Below are 17,937 nucleotides of genomic sequence, written 5' to 3'. Positions count from 1 at the left end.
ACAAATGCATGGAGCTTGGGAAACAAGCAGGAAGAATTGGAAGTTCTCGCACAGTCAAGGAACTATGATGTGATTGGAATAACAGAGGCTTGGTGGGACAGCTTGCATGACTGGGGCACTGTTATGGATGGGTACAAATGGCTCAGGAAGGATAGGCAGGGTTGAAGAGGAGGAGGAGGAGTTGTGCTGTATGTAAAAGCTGTGTGGTTGCTCAGCGCTCCAGTTTGAAAATGGAGCTAGGTCTGTTGAAAGTCTCTGGGTTAGGGTCAGAGGAGACAGCAACCAGGGTGATGTTGTAGTTGTTGTCTGCTATACACCACCCAAGCAGGAGGATGAGGTAAATGAGGCTTTCTTCAGTCAACCGGTGGAAGCTTCCAGATCACAGGCCCTGATCTCATGGGGGACTTCAATCACCCTGACATCTTCTGGAGGACAATACAGCAGTGCACAGGCAAACCAGGGAGTTACTGGAGAGCAGTGGAGACAACTTTCTAGTGCAAGTGTTGGAGAGACCAATGAGGGAGCATGGTCTCCTTGACCTACTGCACACAAACAGAGAAGAATTGGTGGGGGATGTAGAAGTGGACAGTGAGTTGGGCAGCAGTGACCACAAAATGATTTAGTTTAGGATTTTGACAGAAGGAAGAAAGCAGAGCAGGACAGTATGGACCCTGGACTTTATAAAAGCAGACTTTGACTGCCTCAGGGAACTGAGGAGCAGGATTCCCTAGGAGGCCATTCTGAGGGGTAAAGGAGTCCAGGGGAGCTGGCTGTATTTTAAAGAAACCTTACTGAGGGTGCAGAACCAAAACATCCCAATGCGCAGGAAGAATAGCAAATGTGGCAAGCTGCCAGCTTGGCTTAGAAGAGAACTCTTCAGTGAATTTAAACACAAAAAGGAAGCTTACGAGAAGTGGAAGTTTGGACAAACAACTTGGGAGGAGTATAAGAGAATGGCTCGGGCATGCAGGGATGGAATCAGGAAGGCCAAAGTGCACCTGGAGTTGCAGCTCACTTTCTCTCAACATTTCTCTGTCTGTCTCCCTGTATCTGTCTTCATCTCTCTCTCTTTCTCATTCTCTCTCTGATCTCTCTCTGTCTGTCTCTGTCTGTGTGTCTCTCGCTCTCTGCCCTTCTCTCCCTTTCAGTCTCTTTGTCTCCTCTCTCTCATATTGTCTTTGTCTCCTTCTTTCACTGTCTGTCTATGTGTGTCTGCCTCTATCTCTCCTCTCTCACACTTTCTTTCCCTCTCTCTGTCTCTCTCTCTCTCCTTCTCTATCTCCCTCTCTCAGTCTCTGTCTATCTCTGCCTGTTTGTCTCTCTCTCTCCATCTCTCTCTGTGTCTGTCAGTTTCTCTCTCTGTGTCTTTCTCTCCACCTGTCTCTCCATCTCTTTCTCTCTCTATGTTTCTATCTCTGTCTCTCTCTTTCTCTGTCCCTGTGTATATGTCTTTCTCTGTCTGTCTGTCTCCCCCTGCTCTCTCTCTATGTCTCTGTCTCCCTATGTCCCTCTGTTCCTTTCTGTCTCCCTCTGTGTCACTCTCTCTTTTTTCTCTCTCTATCTGTCACTCTCTGTGTCTCTGTCTTCCTCACTTTCTCTCTCTGTCTGCCTCTCTCTATCTCCCTAGATCCTGCTCTCTCTTTCTCTCTGTTACTCTGTCTCCCTCTGGGTTGCTCTCTTTTTCTCTCTTTATCTCTTTCTCAGCCTTTCTCTCCTTCTCTGAACACTCTCTCGCTCTTTGTTTCTCTCTCTCTATCACTCTCTGTCTCTTTCTGTGTCTCTGTCTAGCTCTCTTCCTCTCCCTCTGTGTCTGCCTCTCTTTCTTTCTCTGTGTCTCTCTGTGTCTCTCTCTTTCTATGTCCCTCTGTTTCTTTTTCTTGTTCTCTCTCCCTTGGTCTGTCTCTCTCTGTCTCTCTTTCTCCTTGCCTGCTTCTCTCTGCCTTTGTCTGTTTCTCTCTTAATCTCTCTGTTGCTTTCTCTCTGTTTCTCTGTCCCCATCTCTCTCTCAATGTTCATCTATTCAAGCTAGCCTTTCTTCTGCAATTTTGATGTACCTTAGCTGCTCTTGGAAATATTGCTCCTAGTCTACAGCTCTACAGACTGTTTAATCCTAGATATAAACACTAACTCAGATGTGGAAATAATTTTCAATAAAGCACTGGAAGTTCTGTCAAGATACTCAAGAAGGCTAGCTTTTTGAGTATCCGAACCCAAAAGAGATGTCCATTTAAGTCTAATGACTGCAGAACTAATGAAACAAGATTTTATTATTATTATTGCCTAGTATATTGTGTTTCTATACATAATAAAAATGTTGAAAATTAATGCATATTCTAATAGATTTTTGGTTTTGCTCTATTTTTAGATTGAGTAATATATCTTTAGGCCCCTCGCTTATTAGTAAAACTTGTAGTTTCTTTTTATCTTGATAAAATATGTGGTGTATGTTCACCTCATCTTCCGCACCCCTCTTTTCAAAATTCTAGATCCACCCCTGTGGATCTGATCTTCACAGTTTGAGCCATTTGGTAGTGGATGGCTTGCATCTGGCCATATGATTCCTAATGCACTATTATCAACCACTAGGAACTCCCAGGAGACTTCTGTGTGCGACTTTCTTAAAACTGAGTAGTGCAAAAAGAATATGAGCATATGTAGCACTTCTCTCTGGTACAGCATGTAGCCTAAGTGCTGAACACTGCAAATGCATCCCAATGTGCAAGAAGAAACTAAGGGAAAAGAGCTCTGTGTCATTTCACCTAGGGAGGCCTGGTGATCCTGCCTGTGGTGGGGCAGGGCCACTTAAATGCCAGGTTTGAGGATGCCTAACACCCTGCCCCACCACCTAGTGGGTTACGTGATAACACTAGAGGGAGTAGTGGGGCCAGGGATGTCTATAGGGGACATCTGAGCCCATTGGGGTGCAAGACCCTGAAGAGGCATAGTGGAGACCAGGTAAGCTTCAAGAAGCACCTGAGCCTGAAGGGGTGGAAGACCCCATAAAAGGAGCAGTTGAGGCCCTGAGAAAGGGGGCAAGCAGTTGAGGCCCTGGTGAGAGGGAGTGAGTGGTGGGCCAGGCACGCCAATGAGTGGCACCTGAGTCTTTGGGGGTGATAGACCCTAGACCATGGGGGCAGAATAGAGAGTGGAAGTTGTGGAGCCCTGTGAGTGAGGGTCTTAAGTTTTGGCCCTGTGGGCAGGGGCTTGAGTTGAAGCCCTGCTAGCATGGGGGCTTGAGTTAGGTCCAGGTAAGTCTTTGGGCACCTGATGCTGTAGGTGGGCCGGAGGCCAATTGGAGGATGGCAGAGGAGAAGCTGTGAGGAGAACAGGGAGAAAGCCATCAGCCCCTTTATGGAGAGCAGCTGGGGAAGTTACCCGGATATGAGACCAGGGCCAGATTCAGCACAATATTTTGTGAACTGCCCAGCACTCATTCAGATGAGGGTAGCAGGAGATGCCCAAAAGGCTGTGTACTTGCTGACCAGGGAGTGAAGAGTATCAAGCCTGAATATCTTTTGGGTGAGGGCAGGGTGCATGTGGTCCCGAGGAAAGAAGGGGCGGTACAAGTGAGGCCCAGGAAGGGCAGTATGAAAGAGATGGGGTGACAGCCAGTGGAGCAAGAGTGGTCTCAGTGAGATGGGGGTGGTATGATCATGGCCCGTAGCAGGGCAGAAAGAGAGAGGCTCAATACTGTGACAAGTTGGGCCTGGCCTCAGGCCAGAGCTTAGCACAGCTGTTAGCAACATCTGCGAGGCATGGGACACTTGTAGGGATGGTTGGAGCATGTATTTTGGCCCTCAGACATCAGGGTCCTTGAAGGGCAGACTCCTGCCTGATTACCAACATAATTATCTTTGATCAAGGTGTGGCAGTAAGTAGGTGAGTGGCATTGCCCAAAGACAGGTGGGTGGTCAGTACTGTGCTGGTTGGGGTGTTTCCACTTGTCACACTGTGATTAATTAAAAACAACATCTGAAGCAGATGCTGCCCATGGGGAACCAATTAGTTTTTTGGGTTTTCTTACAAGGTGACAGGGAAATACAGAACACCGTAATATTACAAGCACTTGATTATGATAAAGAAACAAGTACCAAGGTGTGGGAGTTCTGTGCCTCAGTGTTGACTGATCTGTTGCTTATCCTCCTTCACTTCGGGGTGTCTCCTTTAATACTTACCAACCACACCTTGATGTTCAGAAGAAAAAGGAGAACAAAGGGAGGTAACGTGTTTGTTACCATTAGTAGCTGAGGTTGAAGCAAGATCTTTCTTCACAGGGCTCCGTGTCCCCTACACCCTGTCCTTACCACACCTATATAGATACCAGAATGTGACCTACATTGTGGATTCTTGTTCTCCTCCTATGGAAGGTGTACTGAGATCTGGCAACTGCCCCATTGTCTTCTTATCAATTACACAATTTTATTCCTATTTCAGTTGGTCAGGGGTTTATGTCTCTCATTAGTACCTGCCACCACAGCATCAATTCCCACTTGAGTTCTATCAGTTAACTAGTGTCTCATCTTAGGTTTATATCAATTACCTAATGTCTCACTTTCAGTCTATCAATTCTTCTCTATTTTTCCCATCCCCCGGATGATCGATCATCAAGTCCATCAGCATTTAGTTAATCAATTTCTTAACTGGCTTATTAATTAACTGGTTTACCCAGACCCAATCAATTAATTCATCCCAATCTCCTCAAATCATTCAATCCAGCAGGAGCCTGTTTCTTATTGAAGGCTATAGGAGAGATACCCATCACTCATCGGCCTCTTATCACTTAGCCAAGTCCACTATCCGTGGGCATTAACCCTCTTTAAATGTCCATCTTACCAGTTTGAGTAGGCCTTTCCCTTCACCGTGGCTTTATGAGTCATCTCTCTGGTGAATTATTTCAGTCTCTCATTGACCTGCTTCATTCCATCCCCAGTCTGTTGATCCAGCTTCTACTCTTAGGTCCACACTCCATGCGGTTCACACAAGTTCTGCCTCACTTGTGCGCCCTCTCTCTGGGAAATTCAATTCTGCCACCAGCCTCCTTTGGCTTCCGGACAGACTCCCACCAGCCAATAGGAGCTGACTCCAGATATCCATGACCTTGCTCACCCTGCACTTGTCAGGTAAGATGCCAGGTGCATTCTGGATGCCAGTGGCATAGCGCTATCTCCCCAGTCTTCTGGTAAGCTTTCCCATGCATTCGGATCTGGTGAGATGATCTCGATCATAACAGGGTCCCTGGCCAGTGCCCTGTTACACAAGGAAGTGTTTGTGACAGGGAACAAAAAAGGGAGGTCAAGAAAGGTAATTTCTGTAAGGCCAAGCATGGCAAAGGACTTAGCTTTGATGATGTACATAACAGAACTGTATTGTGAATAGCAAGGGGGAGACCAAAAGGCACTTAGTTGTAGAGGCAAAAATGCCTAGTGAGAGGATTCCATGGGGAAGGAAGGAATCCTTGATAAGCATGTCATGTAAGATCTCTTCTGAAGTGTTACTGAAATACTTCACTTTGCAGTTTCTCTCTGGATGGTGGATTGTGGTCTGTGCTTTAGCCTGGCAGGTATGCCATAAAGTGTGCAGCTGTAAACTGTAATTCACTGTTAGTGCTAATAATTCTTTTGCCTCTCACACACAAGGAATTTGTTGAGTGCCTTGGAGGTGATAGCATATATTGTATCAGCATTGGTACTTAAAAAGAAACTCCCCCGCATTCTGCCTTTCAGTCATTGCATCAGAATCTTTTTTCTATAGTCATTGCTTTGTTGCACTTTTACTATATGTTGTTGCTTGGTTACAGAAACAGTATAACCTCAAGTGTACTTCTAGGTTCCCTCTGTAAGGATCCAGATGTAGGCAGTCTTGCCTAATGGATAGGCCACAAAGGGTGGACCAAAAACAAGAGCTACAGTCCGAGGTACTCAAACCAGAGGGGAGTTCAAGGAGCAGAGTCCAAGTTACAGGTGAAGTCAGGGTTCTAGAGTCAGACATAAACTTACCAAATCTGGTGGGGAAATTCAGTAACAGAGTTCAAGTCACAGGCCAAATCAGGGTCTTGGAGGCAGAGATTGATAAGACCAAGATACCAATGCCAAGGGAATTTCCAAAAAACTAGAGCCTAGAAGCAGAGCTGAGCAAGGTTAGAAGTCAGAACCACAGAACCAAAAGTACAAGATCCAGGGAGCTTATTATTATTCTTATTAACAGGGATCCTGTTTTTCCCTGATAGAAAAAACACAAATTATCTGATAAAAAATCCATGATAAAAATTGAAGCCCCCCGCCCTGCCCCGGCTCTGCTAGTTCCCCTCATTTCTCCACACAGCCTCCCCAGACCCGCTCATGCCCCTTACTCCCTCCTCAACATCCCCCAAGCCCCACATATGCAGGAACAGGCACAGACACACAGACAAACACACTCACAGACATACCCACACACCCCAGCAGGTAGATGTGTGTTGGGGGATGGGGGGAAAGGAAGGGGTTGGGGGGCAGATTGAGAATGGGGGAGGAGTGCATCTCTGTGCCTGCTGCTGGCTGAGTAGGCATGTGCAGCTCACAGAGGAGCATTGATGCCCTCACACGCCTGGACTGCTTTGGGCAAGCAGTGCGGGGTGCAGCAGTGGCAGTGCAGTGGTGCTGGCATGCAGTAGCCATCACTGCCATCACAATGCTGCTTCCACTGGTGGCTGCCCCTGCACCACCGCAGACAGCTGCCCCTACACTGCACTGCTGCTCATACAACAGCGGCTGCCAGCACCACTGCACTGCTGCCACTGTGCCCCGTGATGCTTGCCCAGAGCAGGAGTGACAGCAGCAGTGCCTCTCTATAGGCCTCACATGCCTGTTCAGCTGAGGCGGGGGCTCGCTTCTTGTTCCCTAACCTCAAAAACATACTACAAAAATGAGTAGTCTGATAATCCTATTTTTGCCATTACCGGATTCTGTTTCAAAATGTACCACCATGGATACGCCCCTACATGTTGCCCCGCTTGGGTGACTCTTATCCTACCTCCTCCCATACCACTACAAGGACTAATGTCCCTGTAGAAATTACACTGACAATAAATAAGTGATTTAAAGGCTTAAAATCCACAGTAAAATACATACATAAAGCTTTTATAATAGTACTTCTTATCTCATTAAATGTAGAAAAGCATAAAATACACATCCTGATGGACTTTCTGAAAGTTAACATCTCAAATTCTAGACTTTTTTTTTTCCTTTTAAAAATCTGGAAAACCCATTCCTTTCCTTTCATCGGTTAAATTTTAGTCCCAATATCCTCCGCAAATCAGCCCCCAGTTCTTTCTTCAATTTTTTTTCTCTGTATCTTGCTGTCTAAGCTTTTCTTGATCCTGGGTGCTATAAAATTTCATTTCACTCAGTCCTCGTTTCAAACAATCTTTGACTATAACAACCAAGTTTTTTTTAAAACCTGAAGGTTCTATGCTTTCCACAGGTTCATTGTAAAACAGATTAAATGTATCCTCAAAAAGGTGCTCTCCAGCCTTTTGGGGACCAGCCCATAATAAAACCATATCTTTCATACATGGACAAGGTTATTTGGGTAGATGTGTGTCGCAGGGCTCTCAGGTGTCCTGCGACTGGGAGGAGAAAAGGCTCAGGACAGGCCCCTAGCAGTGGAAAAGGGGAAGCACAACTGCCAGTCTCTAAGACTGTGCCAGTGCGGGTTGCTAGGGCAACCGGGGAAGCCTGGAGCCAGGAAGGGGCGGAGCTTATCCTTTCTTAAGCCCAGGCAGAAGGCCAGGAGTTCGGTTCCCCTCCGGCAGCCACAGGAGCAGGAGCTCTGTGGGCGAGCTGAGCAGCCCGGGGCAATGGCCGGAGCCTGACCACCCAGATGGGCTGCAATAATGCAGGGGCAAGGGAACTCTGACGGAGGTAAGGTAGAGCTCACATGGAGTGGAGCGGGGTTTATGAACTTGGGTTATAAGCCGGTAGGCTTTTGGGTTATGTTGTAGCCAGTGGGCTGATTCCTTTGTTTGCTTATGGTTATACCGGGGGACCGGGTGAGGCTGTAGGGGGGCGAGGAGGCCTCATGGGAGCTCCCCAGTAATCTGGGGGTTCCTGGTGCCCAGAGGGCACAGCGAATGGTGCCAAAGAGGGCACAGCTTTGTTTGGGGGGCACGTTGGCCCAGCCCCTGAGTTAGGGGGCAGCGGAGAGCCCCGACTAGGGGGTGCGAGGAAACCCAGAGTTAGGGGGCAGTGAAGAGCCCTGATGAGGGGGTGCAAGGAATCCCTGAATTAAGAGGCAGCGAAGAGCCCCGGTGGTGAGGGGCAGTGAGGAGCAGAGCGAGGGGGCAGTGAGGGGCCCTGAGAGTGAGAAGGGGCATCGAGGAGCCCCGAAGGCAAGCAAAGGGCTGGGACCTGATACTATGGCCCTAGCGAGGGCATACCAACACCATCTGCAAGGCTTGGGCTGCGGTGTAGGGGCAGGAAAGGAGCCACAGATGGCGCCCCCTGTCATCGGGGCGCACAAGATTGGGCAGCTTCCCGCTACTTTAAACCCTTCATCAATTATAAGCAAGAACAAGACGTGGCAGGCGAGAAAGGTGGGTCGTCAGCCCACTACAGGAGACCAGAGCCACATGCCCAGCGGGGCTCCGAAAGCGGCACTCCTGTTACAATGTGATATCTCTTATTAGACCAACTAAATATTCAATATCTTTCATACTTTAGGGTTGTTAGTTGTAGTTGTGTTGGTCTAAGGACATAGGCGGACAAGCTTTCAAGCACAAATGCCCTTCTTGATGTGTAGGGAAAATTGGTTGGTTTTTGTGTGCATTCCTGCATAGTATAGAAGCCAACATGCAAAATGCAGGTCTGTGAAAAGCAGTGGGATGAGAAGTGGTTGGAAAGATTTTCATTGACTTCAATGGGAGCTGGATCAGGACCCAAACAGTCAGTGGAAAGCAGTGCTGCCACCTGAAGTAGCTTTATTGCCACTCATCTGATTGGGGTATGTATTTCAACCTGTTTCCTGAAATAATGTTGGAAGACTATTATATTGTAAAATTCCATGCATTAAAAATGGCAGCCCACCTCCCACTACTGTCATTGGGTCTGAACTCAACAAGACAACTGCTGTTTCTACATGTGGAAGTGAGGCTACCTTGCTTCCAGTGTTTCAACTGAAACTGAAGTCATGTCTGCATGCAAAGTGGTTGCCACTTAAGGGTTCAGGAGGCTAAGACAGAGTGAGGAGCAATAGAGGTACAAGGAAAAGGGGGAACTGGGGAAGGCTGAGAAGGGCAGAGAAGGTAACAGTAGTGAGAGATGGGGCGTCCAGATAAAGAAGGTGAAGAGGTGGAAGGCAGTGTTGCTAGATCTCATGAACTGACTTTGCCCCCAGCAGGAGTGGAGGAGTTGTTGAGCTGATATTAGGGGGTCAAGCCCCCCTCTGCACTGCTCCCTTTCAGTGCAGAGAACAGCTGAATGTGTGACATGTTGCATCGCAAATGTGTCTGCTGCGCCACATACTGTACAGCTGTGCTAGCCTTGGATGCCACCATAGAGTCTCCATTTGAACAGCCTAGAAGAGCTGTGACTGTTTTCACCTAAATTTGACTTTTTAAAAAAATCTCATGATTATGTAGGGTAATCTTATGATACTTTTTCTCCTGTGGTTGGCAACAGAAGGAATGCAGAAGGAATGCAGTGAGTGTTACTGTGAAAGAATTCCATTACAGCCTCCTCTCTTCTCACTGTGGGTTGCCTGTTCCCCCATCTCTTTCATTGCCCAAGTGTCTGTCAACTGGTTGCTCAGCAACCAAATTACTGCCTACATGCCTTAGCCCAGGTAAGAGGGGGTGGATCTAGCTCTCTATTGTTCTGAGCTCTGACCTCGTGACCTTGGGGCAGGGGCTTGAGCCATGTCACACTCTTAGGTGACCATGATACTTTTTAAATTGGTTGGTCGGCATTAAACAACACCTGCCTTTGATTGTTTCTTGAAGGTAAAGTCAGAACGGTTATTTAAGGGTACCTCTATCTTGGGGGAGGGAGGGAAGAGGTATTTTGAAACTCACTGACACACAATGCACTGCCTGCCTCCAGAGGAAGCTCAATCAGCCTCCAGATGATACTTCTGAATTACGTACCTGAAACTTATCTAGAAATATAGCTTACTGTAATGTAGAAGCATAACAAAAGGCTACCAAGCCATACTGTTTCCCAGAGAAAACAGTATGGCTTGGTAGCCTTTTGTTATGTTTCTACATTACAGTAAGCTATATTTCTAGATAAGTTTCAGGTACGTAATTCAGAAGTATCATCTGGAGGCTGACTGAGCATGCAAATTCTTTGACACTTCTCTACTTGTACCCTTCCCAAGCCTACCCTCTTTAACTAATAAAGCTCTTCACTATAACAAGCTTGGTGGTACTTGCTGGGAGAGGGGTTGGGCAAGACTTTTTTCTCCTTTCACTCAACTGACTAAGGGAAGCTACTTTCTATGCTTAAGGCTAATAGAAGCACTCCACAATCCCAAGGTCTACAGGGCCTGTGTATCCTGGACAGCACAGGGACTAAGTCCGGGTGGTGGCTGTGGTATCTCAGGCTTGTGGATGTGATCCAGGAAGGAGGTTGACCACAAATTGGGGGAGGCATCCGAAGCCTGGTTTTTGGTGGGGCACAGTGAGATGGGTGTATGATTATGGGACAGCCAACTAATAATTGTAGGTTTTGAACTTAGTTCTGAATGTACAGATTTTGTTTCTGAACATGGGAGTTGTCTCTTTGATAATGAGCTCTACTATTCTTGTCCAGCTTGTTTGAAAAAAGGGAACAATGAGAGTAAAGAGGTATCCTTTTGTTATATATTTGAAGGATGATAGCAAATAGATTTGTCAAACTTCTGTCAGGACATGTAACTGTCTATATACTTCTTAAGCCAAATTACTTCCAGAAAATTAACTTAATTAACTTGTTTTGGTACAAGGATCCCACACACGTTAAGTAAAATTTCTTATTCACCCATAAATCTAGTATTCTGTCATCCTTCAAATCTCTCTTCCAAATCCACTTTTACTATGGCGCCTACAATAAACTTCTGGCTGACAGTACTTGAGCTCATGACTAGTAGAGATTTCTGAAATCCTTAGTATTTTTTTTTTATTTATAGTTTGAGGAGAAAGTGCTTTTGCAGAAAAGTTAACTGTCACTTCGAATTTGTATTATCCCATGCTCCTATCACTGTTATAACTACCTTTCCTGTTCCACCCCTTCCAATGGTCTGTTAAACCTTGATCCTGACTGAGGTTTCCAAGGGAATCTATTCTTATACCAATAGTAAAAAGTAATAAGAACCTTCCAAATCCTTTGAATCACATTCAGTTTGTGACACCAAAATGTTTCCTAAAGGAGAAGGACAATTATTTGGCCTAAACTGGAAAAAAAAACATTTGAAGAGAAGACAGCAAGAATAACTTGAAAGAACCATGAAATACTTGAAGGCTCATCATTTTCATGCCAGTTTTCAATCAGTTTTCAGTGTTTGTCTGCCATGCTCTTATGTTGCCATCTTTTAATGAGACTAGCAGGCCTATCGGTTTACAAAAAGGAAGATCAATGCTTGGCATTTAACTATAATATTGTATGCAAAGCCCCCTTTCCCCCATATGCCCCGCACTGATCTTCCAGAAGGAACAGCATAGATCACTGGCCTTCAAACTCTGTTCTGTAGAATTTGAGGTTCCATAATAGGTCACTAGGGGTTCCACAGAGAGATTGGGAGTAATGGTGGAGCAGGGATGCAGTGTACTGCCATTGCCATGCTGGATCACCTGGCTCTGTGTTAGTCTTGATAGGGTAGAGGTTCCATGGCAGAAGAAGTGATATGAAAGGGTTCCACGACTTCAGAAAGTTTGAAAACCATTGGCATAGATGTGGAAAACTCTTGTCCAGACAGATCTGTATTTCATCCATGCAATGCACCCTTTCATTTTTACTTTTGATTTTTCATTTTCCCTTAACAAATGAGTGGAACCAATACTGTTTCATTGTTATCGTGTATTCATAAACTCATAGAAAAGTAGTAGCCATCCAGTCCACCAACTTGCCTGAAAATCATTCCTATCCAAGCCATCCCATACACATCCTTGTCTAACCTATTATTAAAACTACAAAATCAGCTAGTAAAACTGTACAACTGCATGGATTATCACCCTAACCTGTGACAGGTAAAGAAGGGGGGACAATGGTGGTTGGTGTCCTACTGTTGCAGGGACTGTTAAAATGCACCTGAGGGCTGTGTCCACAAGCACAGCTGTGCAGTATGTGGTGCCCCAGTCACGTCTGTGGTGCTACATACAGCATGTTTAGTTGTTCTCTGCACTGCAAGAGAGCAACATGGAGGGGTTTTTTGACCCCCAGATATCCAGGGGTCAAAAAAACCTGCAGGGAAAAAAAGCAGAATGGCACACACCATGGCAGCAAACTCCTTCCAAAGCCGCAGTCTAGCTGGCTGGAGCTGCACTCCCCTGCCAGCCAGGCTCCACATGGCAGGATTGCTGCTGTTGCAGCCCTGGGTGGCCCCCAGGACCCCCGGTAAGGCTGCTAGAGCCAGCTCAGTGCTGGTCCAAGGTCCCCTACCCCACCCAGGGTAACCTGCCTTGCATCAAGGCAGACATGGCACAGGCATTTCCTGGGGACAACTAGCAGCAGCACAAGGTTCACCACCACTAAATGTCCCTGGAGAACCAAACATCCATGCATGTATGGACATTGCCAAGAGATCCAAGGAATAGGGCCATTTTCTCCCTCACCCCTATAGAAGGCAAAAGCCCTCACAGCCTGTACTATGGGGTATAAATGCCTTCCTGATCCCAAACGTAGAGACTGGTTTGATCTTGAGCATAGTGGATGACCTTCTAGCCAGGAACATCCAGGTTTTTGCGCAGCAGGAGAATTTACACAACTTAGTTAAATTCCCCAGCCTTGGCTGCGGCCAATACACAATGCCTCTTAGGGAGGCAAAAAAATGAAAACCTCTGATACTTGTAGCAACAGGAGGCGGGGAAAAAAATCCTTTTCAGTCTCACATGGCAACTGGCAAAGGCCAGGAACATGGGAAAAACAAAAGCCCTCTGTTCTGCTTTGCAGCTAGGGGGACAGAAAACATACCTTCACATATCACAGCTCTTACTGGACAGCCAGAACGCCCTTATCTTCTGCATTGCCTCAATAGTCTTATGCTAGCTGCTTTAATCTTCTTTCATAACTAAGCCAGTTATGGAGCTCTGCTTTAATTTGCTGTTGAGTGTGATCATCTTCAACATGCTAAAGAGCGATCCTCATTATCCTAAAGAGTTCTTATTATTATCTCCCAGCACTCTGTGTAAGGGGGTATAACTGTGCTTCAGACTTTTGCTCTTTACAGGCCACTCCAGACATAGCTACTTCTAGATCACCCCTGATCAATTCTTACCCAGCTTTGTCTTGAAAACCTCTAGCGATGGAGATTCTGCAGTTTCCCAAGGCAGTCTAGTGCCTTGCTGTTCTAGCACTGAAGTTTTCCCTGACATCCAATCTAAATCTATTTTGCTACAACTTCAGGTCATTGGCCTGTGTTCTGCTCTCTGCAGCCAGATAAAAAAAGGTATCCTCCCTTATCTTTATGGCAGTCCATCAGATATTTGAAGACTGCTGTTACCTCCTATCTTAGTCTCCTTTTGTGCAAGCTATACATGTCTTTCCTTCAAATTCTCCTTGTTTGACTTGCCTTCCAAGCCCTTTATCATTTTTGTTGCCTGCCCCTCTAACTTCCCCACATCCTTTTTAAAAAGGTGGAGCCCAAAACTGCCCACCATACTCTAGATAAGTCCTAACCAGTGTTAAGAGGTATTATTACCACCCCGGTTTTGCAGCTAATGCTCTTACTGAAGCAGCCTAGAGCTGCATTCATCTTTTATGCAGCTGCACCACACTATAGACTCACCTTGAGTCTGTCCACCAGGGCTTCCAAATCCTTCTCCATAGTACCGCCACCCCCAGTAATCACACATTCTGTATTTGTATTTTTAATTATTCGTCCCAAGATGTAGCACCCAGCATTTGTCAGCATTGACTTTCATCTGTTGGCTCTAGCCCAACTTTCCAATCTGTCAAGGTCCTTCTGAATTCTGCTCCAGTGTATTCACAAGTCTTTCCAATTTTATGTCATCTGCATGTTTGCTTAAGAAGCTCTCTGTTTCATTATCCACATCATTAATAAGCAGGTTGAATAGCATCAAGCTCAGGACAGACATCTATGGGACTTCACTCAAAACGTCTTGCCCCTCTGACATGGATCCATTTATAATGACCCTTTTTTCTGCATCTCCTGGGCCAATTATCTATTCACTTTATAGTAGTTTCATCTAGCTCATATTTTCCAATCTGTTTATAAGAAGAACATGTAGGACTTTTATAAGAGCATTGCTGAAGTAAAATACACTGTTCCACTGCATTCCTTTCATCCACCCAAGTAGTTGCTTTGTCAAAGCAGATCATGCTTATTTGTAGGCTTGGCAGAATTAAATTTTTTTTTTTTTTAACAATTTTGATGTATAATATCAATGCTTTTTAAACATTTCTTTCCACTTTTATTTTCAGGCAGGACTGCATGAAATTTGGGGGTCTGTGGGGGCATACAATTTATTAATGCCAGTATACCATTATAGTGCAGTTTAACTACTTGCTGTGACAAACATAACTATGGTATCACTGCCGTTAGCTGAGTAGCAGAGCTGCCATCAGTCCTGGCTCCACTTGCCCATAGTCCTTTTGTCTGCTTTGTCACTTCCTCTTTCTTTGTTCCCATTCTCTGGGATTTCTGGGAGCTTCAGTCCAAAGTATCGTTAGCACAGTTCTGTAGGACTGCTTCCCCTGTTGTCACACACTCCGTCAGCCATAACTTTTCTTACATCGCCTTTCTATAAATTTTGATTGCTAACAATGGAAATATTTTTGTTAGTCTGTGATTCTGAGGTGAAATCAATGTTTATCAATGTTTGCCAATAAAAAGCAAATGCTGCCAAGCCCACTTGTCAGGATTTGTTAGTAAATCCATGGTGGCTGCTTGTGATCAGCCTTTCTTTCTCCAGATATATGTGAATGGACTTCCCTATGATACACTCCAGTAACTTCTTAGGCATTGAGGTGAGGCTAAGCAAACCATAGTTCCCTGGGTCCTCCTTCTTGCCTTTTTCAATGAGAGGCAATATGTTGGCCCTTTTCTAATCCTCTACTACTTTGCATGTTTCCCACTACTTCATACATACTATTGCCAAGGACTCCAAGATGTCCTTTACCAGGTCCTCGAGTACCCTGGTATGAAGTTCATCAGGTCCTGTTTACTTAAATTAATTCAGATGAATCTAATGCTCTGTGACAGTCTCTTCTTATCTCAGTGCTCAGGTTGTGCCCTTCCTTATCCAAGTAATCCTTATTAGCTGTCTGGTTGCAGCTTCATTTTTATTTCATAGTTTTATAGTAGCTAGGGTCAGGAGGGACCTGAACAGATCATCTAGCCTGATCCCCTGCCACAGGCAGGAATTTATTTATTTATTTTTGTGTGTGTGAAGACTGAGACAAAGTAGCTGATGAGCAGCTCTTTTCACTTCTTTGAAAAGTTCCCTATCTTTCTTTTTTTTCTGACTTGGGAATCTATGCTAAATCCCTGCTATTATGCCATTACTGTATCTTTCCCCCTTTTCTCTTCAACCAAATGCATTTTAATCTGCTACCTTCTTCATCCTGAACAAGAAAAAACAATGCCACCATGTTTTCTCCCAACCCTGATCTTCCAAAAAAAAAAAGTTGAGATCTCTCCATGTTGACATTTCAGTTATGAAAACTGTCTCAATGATTCCCTGTGATACTAATCCAAGGATGAGTGGGCTGGAAGAGGAGCAACTCAGTATGCATCGGGAGGAGAAGGCTGGAGGAGTGGTGAGAAAGCACTGCAGAAAGGATGGAGCCAGGGAAGAGAGCCTCAGAGTGGCTCACCAGGAGGGAGGAGCCACTGGGTAACCCAATGGGAGCTGGGTAAAGGCAGCGAACTGGGAAGCAGCTGGCAAGAGTTGCTGGTGGCTGGGGAGGAATCCACCACAGCAGAGTAGATCTGGGAAGCCACACATGGCTCTCTCAGGGGGTGGAGCCAGCTTTGGGCCCTGGTGAAGAGCGGCTGGTAAGTTGCACATGGCTCACCCGGGGAGCTGAGCCATCTGTGTGCCCCAGTGAAGAGGGGGCTGGAGAAAGGCCTGGAGCCCCAACAGGACAGGCAGTGGTGGAGCCCAGAGGTACCAGGTGGGGAAGAACTGGGACAGGAACCAGGAGGTGATGCGAGGCCTGACGGGGAAGCCCCCTCTGACCCTGCAGCTGCTCAGAACCAGAAAGGGAGACATCGAGGTGGAAATAGTTCCTCTGGAGGATTGAGGGCCTAGAGACACGGCGGGGCATGAAACCTTTGAAGCTTTGAAGCTGGGAGCAGCACCCAGACTGAGGGGCACAGGGGGATGCTGAAAATCCCTGTAATTCAGCTTGTAGTGAGAACCTGGTAGCCATAAAAGTATACCAGCAGAGGCTGGTCAATCAAGCTTTGAATTAGTTTTCCCAAGTTATTGTTTAAAGAACTTTATTAAATGCAAATCCGTAATGAGTTTAGTTGTGGGGATATTAGCCGGAGCCAAAGAACAGCTGACAACAAGACAATGGTTGGGAAGGAGCTCTTCCTCGAGCGACGGGCAGGGCGGGTGAGAATCTATCACCAAAGCAGAGCAAACTCCAAGACAACGACACCTGTTCCAGCCCTGGATGTGGCAAGGGTGGGGTAAAGGAGAGGTTGGAGCCCCATGAAGAAATCAAAAGAATGAGATATCACAGGATACCTGCAAGGACTGTCTCCCAGGAAGAACATCAAGATGTGCCAGACAAAAGGGAACAACTAACAGAACATGCAGATACTGCTGTTATTAAGATCTCACCATCATATAACAAAAAGGTAGGATACCAGGCAAGAGAGGACTCAAGTCCTATAGTACCTGTCAGCGACACTCGTACATTCATCTTGTTTGTTCCCCATACTTCTTGTGTGCGTGTGTGTGTATACACACACATATACACACACACACACACACACACACACACACACACATCAGATGTATTATCTCTGGGCTTTCATTTAGATTACAAGCTCTTGAAGTTCAGCCTCTTTTTTGTTCTGTGTTTATGCAGGACATAGCATGATGGGACTGTTTCCATAACTCCAGGCTGCTTGACACTACTGTAATGCAACAATAGAAACTCAGTCATTGATAGAATGTTATCATTAGTTTGGATATAAAATACCTTTTCTCTGTCAATGCCCATTAAAAAGAGTTACTTATTTAAAGTTTTCTTATACTTATTTACTTACTACAAAGTTATAAAATATTATGAACATTAGGAACTCTATTTTTTTTGCTAATCCTAGAATCAAAAAGCATTTTAGCAGCTAACCTGAATGCCTCATTTATTTCCTGCTGTGCAGTTATAAGCAGGTAATTGTTAGCAATGGGTTTAGCTATATAGAATGGTTTCAGCAGAATGACCCTTACACCCATGGATCTTGCAAGAGTTGTGAAACAGCTACCAGAACACCCTCAAGTAATCAGGTTATGCACAAATGTTCTTTGGCACAAATACAGTACAATAAAATTGACAAAAATATAGGGCTGATTGGTCATTAGAATTTGGAACTACCTGGAGATCCCATTTAAAAAGGGACATTCCCTTCTGAGATGAATTGGCAGAAGTCAGCAGTGGAACATTTTCAAGATCACATTGGTTCATTAGGCAAGGCTGCCTGCAGCGAATGTAGGAAAAACTGGAGTTGCTGCTTCTTCCTAGGAAAGGAAGAGGAAAAGGAAGAAAAGGAGGAGGATTATCATTATTGTTTTTA

Source organism: Crocodylus siamensis, chromosome 3, assembly GCF_052110815.1.
Source record: "Crocodylus siamensis isolate JL-2025a chromosome 3, ASM5211081v1, whole genome shotgun sequence".
Lineage (NCBI taxonomy): Eukaryota > Metazoa > Chordata > Crocodylia > Crocodylidae > Crocodylus > Crocodylus siamensis.
Note: the sequence above shows the minus strand (reverse complement) of the source record.